Here is a 20,395-nt window from a genome sequence, read left to right as displayed (position 1 = left end):
AATCTAAGATTTGCTTATTTTTACCTGTTATTTAGTAGACTATCTGAAGTCTGAAGGTTTTTGGATAGGTAACACATGAATAATTTTAGTACACTGCTTCAATGTTGGCAAATTCAATCATTTAGGTATTAAATAGTTTTATAACCATGGAGCTGGGTTTTGGAGCTCTTCATTAATTCCCAAAGTTAGGGAGGGCAATGTTTTGTTGCTGAGGTGATTTTAGCAATAGCTTTGTCAAAACTGCACCCTCTTCTCCATGAAACTGATTCAAGTTGACTAAAATTGCACTTGAGACCCAACCAAAGAGTAGATGTTCCAGTCAGTTGTGTTGCAACACTTCTGGAATGAATTGTTTTGATTTTTGCCTTTGTTCTAGAACAAATTATTTTTCAGAGCACTTTTAAATCAAGTGTTATCAATAGTCAGGAGTGAGTGTTGCCTTTTTCCACTGGGGTTTTTCTTTGTGCAAACTCTGAGATGCTCAGGTTTTCATCCACAGTGAGAACTGATTTAAATGTAATCTGCCTTCTATATGTCAGGCTTTTTATTCTTTGGATATCTCCAGTAACTCTTCAGGTTATATTCAAAAGGGGGTTTGTTTAGCCTATAATTTTTGGCGAATAATTCTAAGGCAGGTTTAGATTGTGCAGTTTCTGCGGGCTCTGTAAATCCTTGGGTGTGCTGGTTTTGGCTGCTGTAGAGTTAATCTTCTTCACAGTAGCTGGTATGAGGCTGTGTTTTGGATTTGCGCTGAAAACAGTGTTGATAACACAGGGATGTTTTTGTTACTGCTGAGCAGTGCTTACACAGAGCCAAGGCCTTTTCTGCTCCTCGCAACACCCCACCAGTGCGTAGGCACAAGGAACTGGGAGAGAACTCAGCCAGGCCAGCTGAGCCCAACTGACCAGAGGGATATCCCACACCATATGGCATCGTGCTCAGCATGTAAAGCTGAGGGAAGAAGGAAAGTGGGAATGTCAGGAGTGATGGTGTTTGTCTTCCCAAGTAACTGCTATGTGCAATGGAGCCCTGCTTTCCTGGGGATGGCTGAACACCTGCCTGACCATGGGAAGTGGTGAATGACTTCTTTGTTTTGCTTTGCTTGTGTGTGTGGCGTTTGCTTTACCTGTCAAGCTTCCTTTATCTCAGCCCATGAGTTTTCTCACTTCTCTGTTTCTCTCCCCATCCCACTGTGGAGGAGTGCAGGGCTTAGCTGCTGGCTGTAGTTAAACTACAGCAGTCCATGGTGCCCCATATGGCGCTTGAAGGGCTTGAAAAAATGACAGATCTGTTTGGAATGTGCTAAGTTGAATTTATAGCTGAAACTGCTGTTTAGCTATTAATTGTCAGGCTTGCCATGGGACTTGCTTGCCTTACTGTATATTAGGGTCTAGTGCTTGTTTGTGGCTGCTTTTTGCTTTTGCTGCTTGCTGTACTGCTTATCATACTGTGCTGTGCCTGGGAACATTCTGATAACAGCAATGGCCATGCGCCTGGGCTGGCTGATGGCCATGGCACTGCCACTGCTTCTGTACTGCGGAACTGGACAGGCTGGAACTCCAGTGTGAACTTCAGTCAAAGGGTCTGTGACCTGTGGATGTGTCTATGCAGGATTAGGACACCCCAAAGTCTCTGTGGTTGTGGATAAGCCCGTGACGCAGCAGGTACATCTCAAAGCATCTGGGGCTCTGGTTATGTCTGTGCTGCAGCAGGTATACCTCTGAAAGGATTGTGGCCCATGGGTAAGTCCATGTTGGAGAAAGTGTGCCTCAAAGCATCTGTGTCTGTGGGTAAGTCCCTGCTGCAGCAGGTACACTTTGAAGCATCAGTGGCTGTGCACGAGGTCATACCTCAAAATGTATGGCCATGGATAAGCGCACAACACAGCAGGTAAGTCCTTTGAGGGAATGCAGCCCTGGGTAAAGCTATGCTGGAGCAGGTATATCTCTGAAGGTATTGCGGTCCATGGATAAGGCCGCTCTGGAACAAGTGACCTCAAAGCAACTATGGCTGTGGGTAACCCTATGCTGCGGCAGGTATATCCCTGGAGAGACATAGATAAGAGTTTATAGATAAGGCTCCTCGTGGAGCAGGTACACCCCTAAGGGACCCCAGTCTGTGGGTAAGTCCAAGCCAGAGCAGTAATAGGGAGAGAAGTTCACTGCAATGTGAAAACCTTTTGTAACCCATGATTTGAGTTGCATGTTATAGGAATTACTGTAGCAGGAATCACCTGAACCAACTGAGGACAGTCCTTACAAGAAGCAGCTCAAGTGCAGCAGTGCCCTGACCAGAGCTGGCTTTGATGCCCAGAAGCACCACACAACATACAACCATTCCTGTCCTGAGTGACCACCATAACAGATTGAGCCCAAAGTCATGGAATACGCGAACTCAGTGGATATTTCACAGGGATGGTCCATGGACTAATGTCATACTCGGTGTGTAAAGGTGGGGGAAGAAAGAAGGGGAGGACGTTCAGAATGATGGTGTTTGTCTTCCCAAGTACCTGTTAAACATGATGGAGCCCTGCTTTCCTGGGATGGCTGAACACCTGCCTGACCATGGGAAGTGGTGAATGACTTCCTTGTTTTGCTTTTCTTGTGCATGGCTTTTGCTGTATCCCAGCCCACGTGTTTTCTCACTGTTCCAATTCTCTCCCCATCCCACTGTGGAGGAGTGAGCGAGCGGCTGTGTAAGGCTTAGTTGCTGGCTGGGGTTAAACCACAACACTGGGGAAGAGAAATGTGCTTCAGTAACATGCCTCAAAGCTGGAGAGAGCCCAGGCAAAACCTCCCAGCAGCAGTGGAGTAAATGCAGTGCCTTAGAGATGCCTGTCCCTAATTCTTATGGAATAAATCCATGCCTGGGAGGCAGCTTCCTGTCTTTCAACTGAAGAGAGAACCCGGCGATGCTATTTGGGAATTACCACCCTTGATTTCTTTAGCTACAGTGAATGCATTTATCTCAGTACAAAGCATTTTAATTATTATTTATTCCTTGTCGGGTGAAATAGCAGTACTCGAGCTTGCTGACTGAAGGCTTAGCATGTGCCATTTGCAAAACCTCTTGAGCGTCTTGAATAGTAACAATTCACATCCTACAGACGCTGCGTTGGCTCTTGCTGTTCTCTCAATCTGTGATTGTGCATTTTATCTTTCTAGAGAAGTTTTCTAAACTGGCTGAACCTGAAACAACTTACAGATCCAAGTGGGAAATCAGCCCAATTCCAACTGCTGCTCGTCAGTGGAACTTCATATGTATGAGACTAAATGGAGGCTGGCTGCTGGAGGGAGCTCCCGGGAAGTCTGGCATGAGTTTAGGCATTTGCAATGCTTGTTTGAGGATACGATACTCTGAAAACACCTGCCACTGGCCTGATCCTTTTCCTGCCATGAGTAAGCAGCCTCTCGTGACTGCACTCAGTATGTGCTGAGCTAGGCCAACAAACAGCGTGTTTGAAAACCCCGTGGCAAGGAGTTTCCAAGCAGATACTGGCAATTGCCCTCCCAAATCGGGGTCCAGTTTCCAACAGGAGCAAAGCCAAGCTCAACAATGAAGTAAGTTAAAAGCCATGAATAAACTGACTTCCTTACATTGTAAATGAGTCGGGAAAGGGCAACAGTTCGAAAGGGAAAGCAAGAAAAGCTGCACTGACTTTCCTTGAAGCTGAGTTCCGGGTGGTGGTTGTTCATTGAGGTGCCCCCAGGAGAGTTGTGCTGTGCCGAGAGGCAAGAGATTTGGGTAGGACATAGCCAAGGGGGCTCCAAAGTTAAGCACAATGGGAATCTGGTACAGCATAACAGCCTGCTGAGGAAAGGGAAAACAGCCCTCAGAAACCTTGTTCCTGAGCTAAGCCAGGGTCTTAGATCATCTTAAAGCTTAACTTTGATTCTTCAGCTGCGCTGGGTGGGTGGGGGTGGTTTTCAGTGATGTGCGTGTGGTGATGTGTATTGGATGTGGTTCAAGTCATCATGAGAAAGTGGCTACAGGCAAAAAGAAAACGGCAGAGAAGGACATAACACTCCAGTTCTCTGATTTACAGTCTTCTGGTTTGGGTGGATTTTGAGCGCTGTGAAGTTCTCCTCCTTTGGAGGGCTAAAAGCACTGTAAAACAGTGAGAAGTTGAGATGTGGTGAGTGCAAGCTGAAGGTAAATCCACCTGAATCTGGGAAGTGACAAAAAGGCAGCAAATAACATTTGTCAGCCTTCAACAGAGTCCAGAAGAGCAAACCCCTGCAGCCTTCAGAAAGGAAAGCAGATCTGTTGTTCATCAGGGAGCATGGGAAGGGAGGGAGATGAGCTTGCTTGTGGGTTACTTAAATTGCTGTCAGCTGCTTTCCAGTCCAGCATACATTCAGGATCACTGGGAGCTGGGTGTCTAAGCTCTCACATCTCCCCCAAAATCTTGCTTAAAGCATCCGCCTGGATCACACTCCCTGTGGAGGCCGCAGTAAATGGTCGTTCCTCCTTCCATTAGTTTTATTACTGAGAACCAGCCTGTTCTGCCTCTCTGCGGCTGCTACAGCCAAAGCTTTGCTACCAGATAGGCATCAGAAAAGACATCTGCAATTCAATTAGATATGTGCTTAAACTCACGATCTCTGTGGAACCGGCCGCTGCCGGAACGGAGTGCTCTCCATGCTGGGGCTGCAGCCTGCGGGGCTCTGCCCTGGCACTGCTGCCTCCTGCCCCGCTGGAGCCCGAAATGAGCACCAGCTCCTCGTAAGAGGCTGGAGGACTTTGTTTCTCCTTCCTTGCAAAGTTCAGGGGAGAACCCGGGGCCACTCCGGAGCCACACAGTCTCCTTTGTAACATAGGGAAAGTGGATGCTGCACCGTAGTGTATTTCTGCCTTGGGAGGTAGGATGAAGGAGCATTAAAGGTGATCCAGGGGTAAATTATTGCACCTTTTGCATGGACATGAAAGCACAATGGATTGATAGGAATATCTATACCAAAAGAAGGCCTTTATTTTCACAGACTTACTTCAGTCTCCGGTGCTGTAAGCACATATTCTCTGGTATCAGCTGCTCAAGGATCACCGTTCTTACTTGCAGTAGCCTTATAGGGTGGTTGACGCAAGATCCAAACACTTTCGGGGCAGGCCAGGCCACCAGCCTCTGTGGGGAACAGCTCTTTCGAAGTACTTCCATGACCCTAGAGGTAAAGGTGACCTCCAAGTGATGTCAGGCTGGTCCCTGGCACATGCCGCAACCTTGCTCCAGGAGGATGTTATGCAGTGCTCTGGTGGTCGTGCAGAATGTCCACTGAAAGCAGTCAGAAGGGAGGTTTGTGTGGGCTGCTTTGCCAAAAAGATGCAGTTGACAAAAACCCCAAACCCGAAGAGAAGTGAAGGTGAGTGCAGGGAGTGGATGTGGATTGCAGCTCACTACAAGCTCCTGTGCCTTCAGGGAGCGGCAGCTTCTAGTTGATAGGCAGATTTAATGCTGGGATGGGATGGGAGGAAAGTAGATGGGGATCAGGATGATGAACCTGAGTATGGCCCCAATGGGTCGGGGTGCTGTGTGGGTCCATACCACAAGTGTAGGATTTAGCAAAGCCTTGCTAAGCACCCTGCAGCCATGGGCTTTCTTCATTTGCCATTCACAAGGGATCCACACCGACAGTGACAATGAAAGCACTCGGGGCTGTCAGGGGAGGTGAGAAGAGGATGGAAGCGTAAATACTCTTAGGTGGCAGAGGAAAATGTCCCCTATCCCATCTCCCCATCTCCATCAGCGTTAACTTTAAATCCAGTCAGCAGTGGCTGTGGATCGAGTTCAGTCATGCTCTTAATGAACAGCAGCTCCCATTTAATGGGTTTGTGTGGAGGATCTGAGCCAGGACAGCCTGTTTGCTCAGAACACAATTACTCCTATTTACTACTTAAGTGCCATAAATGCACTTGGGCTTTCTAAGGAACAGCAGTAGCTGTATTGCCAGGGCATGTGGAGAAAACCAGAGCAGCTCCAACCAATGACAGGACACAAGTCAGGGCCGTGGGTGCTTGGGTAGGTCTAGAGTAGAGGGAAGTGATGGGAGAGGCCATGTTCTGATGTGACCTGTTGGATGCCAATGTAAATGTAAGATCTAGGCAGCGATTTTACCCCAGCCCTGGGCTGCTTTGGTGGCCCTGTTAGCCAGCAAGGTCTGGGAGCAGATACCATCCTCAGTGTCTGCAGTGCTTATAGTTGCTCCTGGATGTTCTGGGTTTTGGCAGAATAGATGTATGTGCACAGCCTGGCAGCTCATTACCCTTCAAGCTACTGCCTGATCAAGTGAGTGCTGCAGCACCCAGGGCATAAGTAGAAAACACACCTCTTAGTGAAGGGCCTGGCATGAAAATACTGCACCCATTACTGGAACACTGCTCGCCAACTTGTCCCTTAAAAGCCATTGCCAAAGCACTGCCCCTCAAAATATGGTTATGTTCTTAGGGGTAGGGGTTTCTGTTAGAGATCAAGCCTGTTGCTAGGGTTGTGAGACCTCCTAGTGTGAGCAAGACTGTATTTTAGCAGTGGCTATTCCTACTGATCTATCCAGTGTAAGTTCTGTGATACTGGTGTTGCTACACTTAGAGTGATGCTTTCTGCTCAGTATAAATTGAACAGCTTGTTACCCATCCATAATGTCCATGCCAGGGCTGTTGGTGAGGGCTGACCTAGCCCATGTGCCTGGCTGTGGCCAGCAGCAGACACATACGGTGAGGTGTGGAGCTGTCCTTGTCCCTGAGCATCTTGTCACCTTCCAGCAGCCAACAGCTTAGGGACTCCAAGCTGGAGGCTGCAGCTGACACCCATGTTTCAGAATTGCTCTTGGATGTGTCCTCCAGGGACATGTTTAAATTCATTTCCATCCTTTTGCTCACTCTGTAAGAGCAACTGTTCCCCAGTTGTCCCTTTCTAGCCTGTCTCCCCAGTCCTCGTGCTTGCTCCCATGGTAGCAGCATGCCTGGCCCAGCACTGGCCTCGGTCTGTGGTGTTAGCCCGCAGGCATCACTTCAGACATGGAATCTGGATGTGTTGCCTGGCACTCAGCGTGAGCTCTTCAGCAAGTCCTTGGCTTTGAAGTTTCAGATAGGCTCGTATATCTAACGTGGTGTCCTCCGCAGACTGTGTCTCCTCACCTTCACCACCCTCGCTGCCTACTTGGATACTTAGGTAATTGTCCACTTTCACAAAAGGAGAGGACTTTGGGTATTGCTACCCCTTGTTAACATTGATTTTATGTGCTTTTCATTAGACGTGACATCATTAAATGGCTCACTGTGGTTTCTGTGCAGTTTTGCTTTCTTTTTTTACAATGAGGATGTCATCTTGCTGAGGCCAACCCAGCTAAGGGAAGCACATCCACCCTTTTGAGATGCTGCGTATGAGAACTCACAGACATCGCTTTCCTTTTACTTTTTATACAGAGGGAAAAGAAAAACAACCTTTACTTTTGGTCTAAATTGTCACAAAACTCTATTTCTCACTATGCTTAACTTTAAAGTCTCCCAGTAAGGCTGCTTGGCAACGTTAGTACATAGTACATGGATAGGTATACATCAGCTATGAGCTATGTTAGAAGCAAACCCAGGATCCGCCTTCAGTATTGCTAATTTCTGATGACCTTACTGTAATGCCAGATAGATTTGATGTACCCATTAAAATCTGAGCTACTGAAATCATGCTGCTCCTATGAGACTTACACTTTCTATTAAGAATGAGTCAGCTTCCAGCCTTCGGTTTCTGAGGCGAAGAGCTTAAAATATCAGCAAGAATTTAGAAATCAGAAAAGAAATAATAGAAAAAAATATCCCAAATTGTCTCTTAAGATGAAATGACACATTTGGGCCTCACTTAGAAGGCTTTTGGATGCTTTGACAGCTCTGAAATTGTGTTGGAGCCAACTTGTTCTTGTGCTCTGACAGCACAAGCTGCCTTTGGTGTTACAGTGCCCCGACCCTTCAACAAATTAATTAAGGTTCTGAGGTTAAACAGAAACATGGGATTAATCCTCCTGGTTCACAAAGTGGAACTGAATTTTTTTCTTGACATGTGACGTTTTGATGATAGTTCGGCATATGTTGGGTCTTTAATCTTAAATACCTTTTATTGATTTCTCCATCAAGGAGCACTTTTGTGCCCATAGGATTTTTGTCTGGAGACTCATATTATATGCAAATAACCAAGCTGAAAGACTAATTGCTTTGGGAGAGGGAATAAAGGACGAGGTTGTTCTGGATCATCAAAAGCAGTTCAATCCGTTAATTCCTTAAGGCAGGAATAAAGGTTGCAACCTTGCCTGCAAAAACAGAGAAGGCAAACAGCTGCTCGCTTGTAGCTGTGCAAACAGGTGAGGAGAAGCAGCGTTCACATTGGGTTACACAATGCCGCAGCTCTACCGAGCCTCTCAAAGTTAAGAGAGTGCTTCCAAAGCAATGGTGTTCCTTCCTCATTCACCCCAATAGATGCTCTGGAGTGCTTTCTTTAGAACATCTACAACCCGGGCACTGTGTGGCACCGACTGCTCTGTAGTAAATAGCTTCCTTGGAGAAGGGGGTCCCACAGATTGTGCTGAGGCAGCCAGGGCTGGTGCCCTTCAGTGCCTGGTGGTACAGCCCTCCTCCAGCCACCAGCGTTTTCTCTTGGTGGTCCCAGTGATGGGGGCGGGTCTGAGGAATGGGAGCCCTCCAGCAGCAAGCTTCCTAAAGCTCAGATTGAGTTTTACAATGAAGGGTCAAGAGACAGTACTGACTATTTTGGTCTCTGGAAACCACTGGCTAAATCATTTAGACTGAAACATAGCAAGATCCGTTTCCAACACAAATAACCAAACACAGTAACAACCCAACCTCCAGTCCCCTACGTGTGCTGCAGAGCTGTATCAGGAGGGTAGCAAAGGAGAGAGCTGTTCTCTGAAAAGTTGGAAGTTCAACCCTTTTCTCCCCCAGCCCCTGTGAATCCTGAGCCTCCTGGGGGATTTATTCCGAGTGTCCTGAAACGTGTGGACAGGGAGGTTTCCAAGGGGACAATTCCTTCGACAGCTGTATTCTGCTGTCAACCAAACAATTAAGCAAAACACTGCAGCCCTATAATTACACGTTAAGGCATTTCTCATGTACCACGCGAGTCTGGCAGCTGCTAACAAAGGGCTGGATGCGGATGGGACTGCTCCGTTCGGAAGATGGCTCTGTAGGCAGCCTGGTTCCTTGGCCTATGCAAATAGAGAGAGACACAATATGGAGTATGTTGTTGCTCTAGCAGATGCATCCCAGCAAGCTTAAAGCAAAAGGCTTCTCTGGAGCAGGTATTTATGAGGGGTTTCTTGTGCTGTTCACTTAGTGGGGACAAGGCGCTTCAAGGAGGGGCAGTGAGAAAATGGGTCGGTCCTCCTGGTGATGTCTTGGGTGCTGGGAGACGCACGAACACCTATCAAAAACGTGCTTAAGGAGCTGGTGAGGCAAACCCAGCAATAATAAGGGCTATGCAGATGCTCAGAGGGCTGGAGCACCTCACCTGTGGAGACAGGCTGAGAAAGCTGGGGTTGCTCAGCCTGGACAAGAGAAAGGCTCCGGGAGACCTTAGAGCAGCTTCAGATACTTAAAAGGGGCCTACAGGAAACCTGGAGAGGGACTTTTTACAAGGCAAAGTAGTGTCCAGACAAGGGGGAACGGCTTTAAAGTGAGAGGGGAGAGTTCATTAGACATCAGGGAAAAATTCTTCCCTGTGAGGGTGGTGAGGCCCTGGCACAGGGTGCCCAGAGAAGCTGTGGCTGCCCCATCCCTGGCAGTGTTCAAGGCCAGGCTGGACACAGGGGCTTTGAGCAACCTGGTCTAGTGGAAGGTGTCCCTGCCCATGGGAGGGGGTTGGAACTGGATGCGTTTTAAGGTCCCTTCCAGCCCAAAGCATCCTGTAATGCTATGAAATTGCAGGTTTGGGACCTGAACTGTTAGTGTACAGTGCACCTCAGCACGGTACCCTGCTGTTCTTCACATTCTTCCACCTGGTGAAGGGTGAGTATTTACTGCCTGCTTTACAGGCAGTACCAGCATGACAGTAACTGCCCAGTGCAGCCAAGAGAGCTGTCAAATGCTGTGACTGAAGGCTATGCCACACTTCTCCAAAGGTCTCTGCTGTGACCCATGAGCTGTGTTTATCCTGGTATGCATCACTCCTACCCCCTTTGTTAGCTCAAATCCAAGTCCTTCTTCACCGAGATGAATGGGCATGGCTGATGGAGTGTCCTGCAGCAGGACAGGCTCACAGTGCCATGTGGCATTCATCTGCTCCAGGACACCGGGTGGTCCTTGTGCTGGACCAGAGGGGAGATTTCTGTAGGTGTTTCTGACTTCTTGGCCAGCAGCTGTTGTATTTAGGCTACAGCTCCATAGTATTTTCATCTGGGAGGAGATGGGCTCTGTGGGAGTTGTGGTTGTCACTTCCTGGTGGTTTCCCTCTCTTGGTGAACCCATCCTCTGTGTGGCCGGCTGGGTTGTCCTCAACATGAGGGGGTGGAGGAATGGGCACAAGCCAATTGCTAACACTGTGGGGTACTGAAGCATTGCAGGTGGTAGGAAAAAGGCTTTGATTTTTGCTTGGAGAGGGCAAAAAAGGGGAAGATGCACTAACAGACAGCAAGCAAGAATCATAGAGTATCTCAAGTTGGAAGGGGTCCGTAAGGATCATCGAGACCAACTCCGTGCTCACAGAACTACCTAAAACTAAACCATATGACAAAGAGCACTGTCCAGGTACTCCTTGCACTCTGACAGGCTTGGTGCCGTGACCACTTCCCTCGGGAGCCTGCTCCCGTAGCTGCCCATACCTATGTTTATCTTACACAAAGTGATTTGCAAAACCGCAGCTTGTGATTCTACATGTGTCTGAACCTGTCTGTATAGAAACACGGGACTGTGAGGTTGTCTCTGCTACATCCTGCAGACTGCCGTGGCGTACAACTGTGTTCAATGTTAGTTTTTTGGTGATTCATGTTTCCATCAAAACTGAAAAGCAGCTACTTCTGAATGTGTGAAAAAGGGGACATTGGGTAGGAAGGTATCAGAGAGCTTGTTAATAAGCAATAGGCAACCTGTGGAAAACAGGTTCTCTTCTTATAGGGACAAAACTCCCAAATTCTCAACTTTTCGGGATAATCCAACTTTGCCTTGTGCTGACACAGCCTAAATGCAGTCTTTCAGGAAGAAAACTGTGAATTTTGGGGAGACCTAGTGAATGAAACATCTGCCTTTTATTCCTATTGGCTGGTTTGCAATGCCCAACCCACACCTCTAGCCTCCCAGGCTCTGGATTTCTGACCTTTTCCCTCAATAAGGATTTACTGCATGTTAAAATGCTTACCGCTGGGTTGAAATGACAAATGTACGGAACCCTGTGTCTTTTGTTTCCAAACAACCTGTGTTTGAAAGAGAAGAAGATGTTAAGGCTCAGTTGTTTCTTGAGCAGCCTTTGCTCCACTGATGCTGGGAAGACATTCTCATAACAGGGCCACCCTCTGACCCGAAGCACCAGGGGAGGAAAGCAGACCTAAATGCAAAGTGGTGTCTGCTTGTGCTGTGCATACTGACACAAACCCAGTGTGCACTGGCCTGGGCTGTGCTCAGACGTGCTCTGTGTGTTGATGCTGCAGCAGCGTGTGGCTCCACTGCTACAGACACCTCCCTGTGCCGGAACGCCAGCAGACCGGCGCTGCCTGGGGTCTGCTCCTGACCTTGGGCAGTGTGGTACAGTCCTTCAGCCACAGACCAGTCAAAGGCATGCCTTGAAATAAAGTTACCTGGGAAGCCAAATCCTTTCTCTTGGAAGGGTGAGTGCTGTGGCTCCAATGGCACATGCCCCGCATGGGAGATGATCATCTGCACCAGCACCAGCACCAGCACAGTAAACGCTACCACTGCACTGGGCTGCACGCAAGGATGCAGAGTAGGTTCAGGCAGACCTGAGACTCGTTGTCTCCTGAGCTGGGATTCATCTCACCTGATTTTAGGGATGTTGTGATATGGATGTAGAATGACTGAACCTTTAAGGGACCTGCAGTCATCTGATCCAACTCCTCAAAGCAGGGCTAATTTTGGCATTAAAGCAGGTCACTCAGGGCTGCATCCAAATAGTTTTTGGAAACCTCCAAGGATTAAAATCCCACAGCCCCTCTGGGCAACCTCTTCGGGTTTTTGCGATGAGTTTCTTTTCCCCAGTACCCAATCATACCTTTCTTTGGTTCAACTTTTGTCTGCTTTCTACAACAGAGTCGTCCTTGATTCCTTTATAATCAGTGTAGAGAACCACACTTTGAGCCCCTGAAGTTTCTCACCTCTTTCAGGGTCAGATAAATTGCAAGTTTCAGGTGAGGAGTGCCCATCTTGTGCGTGCTTTGGCTACCCGTTATTTTGGGCTGTGGACGCCCCTCCAGCTGCCATGCCCATTGGAGACAGCTAACCCTTTCTCAGCTGTGGCTGCCCACACGGGAAACTTTTCTTTGACAAAGCAGTAGACCCACTTTTAGGGGGAGGAAGAGGGGCTGGTTGTCTTCATCAGCTCCACCTGCGGCTCCCGTGTTCATGGGCTGCACACTCCTGTGCATCCCCTTGTTGGTGCCCGTGCACGTAGCATAGATGGCTACGGGAGAGCCCTTCTCCTCATCATGAAATTCAGACAAAAATTACAAAGTGCACGGTTGTTTTGTTTTCACTAGCATGTAGCTACAGTCTGTGTGCTATTGGAAAGCTGGTGCTCTCCATAGAGGCATCCTGCATCCCAGTCTAAAAGGCATATATACGTATGGGGGGCTGGTGGGAGCGATGGGGAGCAGCATGTTTGAGAAACATGGATGAAATAATCCTCAAGCAATTGCTGTGTTTAGGAGTGACAGAAAAAACAGCAGGTGATGCTTTTGTTCTCTGGCAGGGACCATCATCTTTTGTATATGGAAAAGGCATTCAAGAAAAGCCTTTTAAGTCGAGTCAATGCGAATTGTTTCAATGGAGTGTTTTTGACAAGATACTGATACGTTGAAACGAAAAGGTTTACAAAAAAATAGTCACAAAATTCCACAAAAAGGTCACAGTTCTGTTGAGGGAAACCAGGACAGGAGTGCTTTGAACTCATAAATTGTTCATTTTTTAAAAGCCCTGTAATTTCACGCCGATATTTCTGATGCTGTATGTTCTGTAGAGGGTTTTTTGACATTACGGCTGACATGTCGTGAAATCATCACGGCACATAATAACATCTTATCATTTCTAGCTCAGAGTGTTGCCTGTTTGTTGTAGGGAAACAGTTTGGCACCTGATCAAAGTGTCTCCTGCCTGTCTTGTAAAAAAAAATAATGTCAAACTTCACTACAACACAGACAGGAGACACTTTGATGTAGGAAAGAAAATATGTTGGTGCTTACTAAGTGGCAGATGGTTTTAATAGTTTTAAAATGAAACAGAATAAAAAGTACTGAGATATTCTTATATCGTGTGCATCACTAATGAAATGCCATGAAATCATATAAAAAAAAAACCCTTAAATGACAAAACACAGAGAAAAAGTGAAGCAAAAGTAGGAAAGAGCATCTCTGGAGAGTGACTTGGTTTTGGTGGGAGGCTTTCCTTTGCCATTGGCTTTTGACCAGGCTGGGTTTGCTGAGTGCCGGACCTGTCCCACATGCTGCTGTTGGGATGGGGGCATGGAGCTGGCAGGGTTGTGATCTGGGGACACCTGTCCTGTTGAAACAGAGGGATGAGGTTGACCAGTCCTTGCACTGTTGCCATTGGGTTATTTAATGCCCAAAAATATCCATATAAACAAGAGCTTATTTTTGGTGAACACATTTCTTAAATAAAAACAAAACCCAAAAGGACTGCCTGATCTGGAGCATAAGCTTGAGGTGGTTACTGTGGTACCTGGGATCTGTTCCAGGAACTGGCTGCTGAGCACCTTGTGTGGCTCAAACCATCAGGCACTGGCTATTTGGGATGCAGGAGCCAACATCACACTGTTGTGTGTAAGCATTAGTTTGTAGTAATAATAACATTTTTTAAAGTTCCAGCATCAAAGAGAGCTGTATGGTAGTACACACACAGCGTAAGGCATCCAGAAACAAACACACACACAGTCATCACACAAATATACCCTGCGAGAGCAGAGGGGAGTCAGCGGAGCAGCTCTGGGCCAGCTTACCAATATGGTTAAAAGCAAAAATGTCCTCTGTTGCAGCAGCTTGCTGTTAGGTTGGTTGGTAAAAGCACATTGAGGGTTCTCATTCCCTTCCCATAATTCATCCTGCCCTATTTTAACTGTTGTCTAATGATGTGAAACCATCACCGCTGATACAGCAACAACTGAGCTTGTGGGTACCTGTATCCATATGTTGGCGGATGGTGGTGGCGGGGCATCATATTTGGCTCCCAGCTGCACAGGCAGCTCCCACATGGGAGGGCAGCTGACTGCAGGCCTTCCTGGGTCAGACCGTGGTGATTCCGCAGAGGACACGAGGTGGCCAGAAATGTGCTTGCATTATGCTACCAGAACTGGGGTGTCCAAGCCCGTAACACAGCTGCTGCATCAGGAGAGGCAACTGCGAGCTGGCTCGTGCTGCGAGTGGCTGTGTTCCCTGAATGTCCCTACAAGCCTGATCCTGCAATCCTCCTGTGTGCCAAGATCACAGAATCAGACATGTTTGGGTTGGAAAGGTCCTTAGAGCTCATCCAGTTCCAACCCCCTTGCCACGGGCAGGGACACCTTCTGCTAGAGCAGGTTGCTCCAAGCCCCGTCCAACCTGGCCTTGAGCACTGCCAGGGATGGGGCAGCCACAGCTTCTCTGGGCACCCTGTGCCAGTGCCTCACCACCCTTGCAGGGAAGAACTTCTAATATTCTGTCTGAATCTCCTCTCTTTCATTCTAGAGCCATTCCTCCTTGTCCTGTCACTACGGGCCCTTGTAATAAGTCCTTCTCTGGGTTTCTTGTAGCCCCTTTTAGTCACTGGAAGCTGCACTAAGATCTCCCTGGAGCCTTCTCAGCCTGTCTCCAGAACAAAGGTGCTTGAGATGCTCGGCATCTATCCACCTTACCCATCTGCAGAGTAAGATGGGTACCATCTGCGGGATGGAGACAGCACAACCTGCCGTGTGCCCTGAAAACTCTTCACCACAGCATTCCTTATATGTGGCTTCATTTGGTGTTGCCTATAATATTAGGAAATAAAAACAAAGAGGGAGGCAGTGGGACATTGAAAGGGAATGATGTGCAGGTGGGGCAACAGGCTTCGCTGGTGGCTTCGGAGGTGTACCATCACACAGAGCAGATGCTGGTAACTTCATGACAAACCCAAATGATGAGGAAGGCTGGAAGGGAGGCAGACCCCATGTCCTGACGGCTGTATCACACGGATCACTATCACTTTTTACTGGAAAAGCCCATGGGAAGGTGAGGAGGCGCACAGATACTGGAGGCATGGTGCCTGGTGCTCTTCCCTCATGGGTCTCTGTCTGCAGGGTGAAGCAGCCAATGCCCCTGCCACCTCCAGCTGGTTAAGGCGGTCATCTGGGGGTGATTGAAGCAGCTTTCCACTGTGTTCTTCATAACACACCTCAAAGGGTTACTGTAGGAGCAAGCACAGAGGAAGATTTCAAGCCCTAAGTCAGCCAAGAAGCTGAAATAGTAGGAAGCTGCACTGAAAAGAAGAAGGAAAGAAAAAGAAAGGGAGGTTTGAATGGCTCCAAGCCTGCTGAGGGGCATACAGAAGGAGAAAAACACTGCAGGCATGAATCCCATCCAGCTGCTTTCCACAGACCCGGCATGGCAAATTTGTCACAGGAAATAAAGCAGAGGAAAGGAGTGAGACAGGCCAAGGCAAGGACACATGGAGGGAGGCTTTCAGCCTCCAGCAAGGCTGGAGGGCTGAGCTCACCTCTACACACAGGCCTCTGGCCAGTGCCAGATTTTGGGTGCTCCCAGAGATGCACAGGGGGAATGTGGATGGGGTTGGATAGTGAAATGTCCCCTGGGCATCACCAAAAGCAATTCCATCAGCTCTGCCCCCAACCCACTAAGGGTGAAACAGGGAGAAGGTGCAAGACGAGTGGGTGGAGGCTCCTTGGTCTGCCTCCTGCAGCACCCATATGTCCTTCTGCAAGCATCTGGAGAAGGATGCTCTCAACCTGTGATTCAGAACGTGCTGCAAGATCTGCAAATCCCTGCCTTTGTGCAACAGAGGAATTGGGGGAAAAACATACAGAAAGAGAGAAGTCACTGTGTCCTTCAACCAGCTCCGGCTCCTGGAAATGCGCTTCAGTGTCCCACTGCTGAGCAGGCAGAGCAGGACACCTTCAGCAGCGGCGATATTGTGCATCCACAGGATGCCTTTCTCTCCTGGACACTTTGCAAACCTGAATTTAACCCTGAGTGGGATATGCAGGTTTTAGTCTTAGGCATGTAACAATCAGTTAGAGCTGAACAGGCCACCTCCTTCCCCAGTAGGAAGGAGGAGACACCTCCCTCCTGATCTGGATTATGTTGCCTCTGGATGAGATACATGGCCCTCATAGTGAAGGCAGTACCTGGGCTGGCACTGAGGCAGGGGTGATGCCCATGAGGATGTCCTGGATGAGGGACACCACTCACACCATCACCATGATTCTCGTCTCCCATCACCTCTGTAGCCCTGGCCACCAGGTAGCTCCAGCCAAGCAGCACCCAGCCTGGATACTGTTACTGGATATCTGTAGAAGCAAATGAATGAAGGAGAAGGGAAGGAATGACTCTATATCCTCATGTCCAAGAAAGAACAGGCCTTGCTCTGTCTAGGAGATGAAGTAGCTATTGAGAAGATGTCCTTTCAGATGTGACACAGAGTGTCATGCGTCCCCATTAGGGAAGGTTTCCAGTCACATGTGATGAGAAGGCAATGCCATCACATCCTGCAATCACACCCTGGCCGGGACCATTTTGCTGTGAGGACCTTGCCAAAGAGGGTTGATGGGTAAAAGCTATGAGGTTAATGAAGCTGTAGAGGCCACCCTGAGATGCAGTTTGTGATTTTGACCTTCAGTGTTTAGGAGAGACATGAAAAGACTAGCTTTAATACGTAGTATATACCTAAGCACTCCTTAGGTAACGTATGTAACTTCTGGGGTCACTAAGCATCCTCCCTGGGAAGAAATGAATGGGGAGAGGATGGGAACAGCTTTAGTGACAGGTACCCACAGAGAAGTGAAGGAAGGCTGTTGCTGTGCTCTTGGAGGTGGCAGGTGAGGAGCAATGGTCTGAAGCTGAAGGAGGAGCAGGGTTCAAATAAGACTTGGACATAAGGGCTGAGCAACTGAGAAAAGTCACCCACTGAGGTGAAGATGCCTGGTCTCAAATGGAGCTCAAGAAGCAACTCGGAAACAGCTTCTGCCAGGAGGAAGCATTTGTCTAAATACAGTCCTGCTGGCCATCCTATCCAAGAACAAAGCCGGAGCTTCTGAGAGCCAGCACTAAACCTGGGTCATTTCATTGCTGTGTGCCCAAGATGGGTCTCCAGATACTGAAGCTAATTCTGTTTCTCAGGTGAAATCTCCATGCGATTTGCTGATGGCTGAGTGCAAATAATGAGCACCAGTTGTGGTTCAATACTACAAATGTTTTTGCTCAGAAATCAATCTGTCAATCGAGGAGATCATTTACTGCTAGAAACATTATGTCACCTGAACCTAGGAGACCAGGCTGCCTGGTCAGCTGTGAGCTGTTGACTTGCTCTTGATCACAACACGCTTCAGCTCCAGTGCTCACTGCCTCCTCCTCCTCTGCCTCCCAGTACTCCAGGGCTGACTTTGTGCCATTCATTCCTACAGGGCTGGTTCAATGTGATGAACGTGTAGGGAGAGAGCGCAGGAGGCAGCGTTTGTGTTGTCTGCCCGAGGATGCCTGCGATGGCTGGGTGCCTTGTTGCAGCAAGGGACAACTGTGGGGGCCATGAGAATGTACCAGATATGTCTAAGCAGCTGTTCATCTTTTTTATTTTAGTTTTTTCTTTAATCTTTTCCCTCTTAGTTAAACATCAGAGAGTGAAAAAGCCACAGAGGCCCAGGTGTGGCTGTTGTTAAAGATCAGGACTAAGTACCAAACCCAGCTGGGACAGGCCCTGTTGAACCTGTGCAGTTCTGGGAGGCTGCAAGGAGGGGGCTTTACAGGATGGTTTGTACCAGCACGCCTGTATAAGAACATCACGTTGGGATGTACCCAGCACCACCCCGGGATCATGTGAAAACCAAATACCTTCAAAATGCACTTCAAGACTTGCGAAAGCTTGAGCGGGTTTGAAAGGCCTCTAGGTGCCAACAGAGCATGGTGCAGCACAGGTATCAGATATTTGCAGTCATAGAATCATAGAATCATAGAATAGTTAGGGTTGGAAAGGACCTCAAGATCATCCAGTTCCAACCCCCCTGCCATGGACAGGGACACCTCACACTAAACCATCCCACACAAGGCTTCATCCAACCTGGCCTTGAACACCTCCAGGGATGGAGCACTCACAACCTCCATGCTGCTGGGTGCCGCAGGTTCTGAGCGGGATTCCCACCACCTCTCACATCCAGACGCATTTTCTGGCAAGACTTAGCAGCCGTTAAATAAAGCAAGCTGAAATCTGGGGAAGGAAGGTAGTGCCCTGCTGCGTTTTCCAGAGCTTCTCCTAAGCCGCAAAAACACAGGTTTCAGGAGGAACCGTGCCAGGCTGGTGACTGCTTTCCACCTTCCAGTTCAGCCCCCTGCCTCCTGTCCCTGCCCACCCTCCAGAAGCACATTCATACCTGGTCTGCAGACAACAAACCCAAAGACAGCCAGCACCTGGGTCCGGCAGGAGACTTCTCCTCCTGTGGCCTTGAAAATAAGGGTGGGGAGAGGGGAAAGAGGAGAGTTTGGTTGTTAGCGCTTGGCTGTTTTGCTCTGCTAGCTTGTGTAAAAACAGCTGCGGAAAGTCAAGATAAAGAACTCTGTGGTTTCAGCTTCTAACCTCAAACAGCAAATGCTCCTCAAAAACAGTTTACTGTGTGGACACATTGCTTCGAAGAAAGGATAAGGAGCCCAACCGAAAAGAACACAGCATAGTAATTGGCAAATAGTATTTAGTCACAGAGGGGCTGTAAATAAAGTAGAGGGTGCTCTGGGATCTGAACCCTTCAACAAGCCAGTTGCATCTCTTTCCAGGAGGTTTTACTGTCTTCTTCTCTTGCTGAGATGTCCCACTCACTATTGACACAGGCACCTCCTCCCAAAATCCCATTAAAAGAGACGCTTTCCAGCATGTGCCAGGCATATCCTTATGTGAAATGTGCTAAGATGTTGCAATTCCCATTCGGTTTACTTTGAGTCACTACAATGAAGCAGTGCAATGCCGGGCTGGGGGGCTGAGGAAGAACATGGCGAGGAGAAGTTAATTAATCTACAGTCATTTTGGACCGCTGAGTTTCGTTTTTTGTGTGTACCACTAGCACGGTACTCACGGAACAGGTTGAAGATTTACAAGGAAAAAGGAAGAATTAAGTACTGATATGTGAACTGTAGCACTTACAGCTTCAGAGAAAAAACAGATGTTTTCTAAATGTAGATGTTGCCAGGACTGAAGTAACAGCTGACACGTACTGATAATTACTCATTAGACTTGTTCCGGGGGTAGAGCTCAGCAGCAGCAGCGGAGTAAAGGCTGTGTATCAGGCTGACTGCTTCCCCTGGCTCTGAGGAATTTCTGCTTCGGCTTCCCTTTTTCCTTCCTTTTACTTTCCATCATTAATTTCAGTGCTGTTAGTGCCTGCCAGCAGCCCCCTGGCCTCTCCCCCCGCCCTGGGGAGGGGAAGGGCACCCCACCCCATAGAAGTGCTGAGGCAGGTCCCCGCTGGTGCTGGGGGGAGCTTTGGCAGCCTCCCTGGCTGTGCCCCATCCCTATGGCAGCCACTGAGCAAAGGGGAAGTTCAGAGCAATCAACCCGAGCGGGCTCATCCACACCAGTCCCTGTCCCAGCCAGGGCCATGCACCCGCTCTGTGCCAAGCGCAACAACCGAGCTTCAAACACAATTCTGGGGCAGAAAGTGCAAAATCCTGCCAGCTGGCACAACACGGCTCAGTGGGAACAGCCCCGAGGGGTGAGGCCTGGGGCTGCACGAGGCTGCGGGCAGAGGAGGCGTTGGAGATGTTTGTGCTGTTTGTGCTGCGAGCAGTAACTCCTGCTGTTAGTCACTGGTGCTCCAAGCACAAACGCTGCTTCGCACATCAACAAGTGTCAGGAGTGAAAGCGAACAACAGATTGGCTTGATGGAAAGTGAACATGAACAAAATATAACCCAACCAAACCCTCACTTCTTGTTACCAGGAAGGCACTGGGCTATAGAAACACTGCGTTTGAAATTGCCTTCTGACAGCTGACT

At 48.5% G+C, this 20,395-nt stretch overlaps 2 long non-coding RNA genes across 2 annotated transcripts; one reads left to right on the top strand and one right to left on the bottom strand.

Annotated features, from left to right (window-relative positions):
• Positions 1-837: 837 nt before the first annotated feature.
• LOC136013795 (uncharacterized) lies at positions 838-19,164 on the top strand. The gene is made up of 2 exons (XR_010612389.1): positions 838-3,560; positions 18,024-19,164. It is a non-coding gene; the product is annotated as an uncharacterized LOC136013795 (long non-coding RNA).
• Positions 15,216-18,913, bottom strand: LOC136013797 (uncharacterized). The gene is made up of 2 exons (XR_010612390.1): positions 18,785-18,913; positions 15,216-15,591 (listed from the first exon to the last, which is right to left on the bottom strand). It is a non-coding gene; the product is annotated as an uncharacterized LOC136013797 (long non-coding RNA).
• Positions 19,165-20,395: the final 1,231 nt, after the last annotated feature.

Source organism: Lathamus discolor, chromosome 4, assembly GCF_037157495.1.
Source record: "Lathamus discolor isolate bLatDis1 chromosome 4, bLatDis1.hap1, whole genome shotgun sequence".
In the NCBI taxonomy this organism is placed as follows: Eukaryota; Metazoa; Chordata; class Aves; order Psittaciformes; family Psittacidae; genus Lathamus; species Lathamus discolor.
Note: the sequence above shows the minus strand (reverse complement) of the source record. Positions and strands in the feature narration are given on the sequence as shown.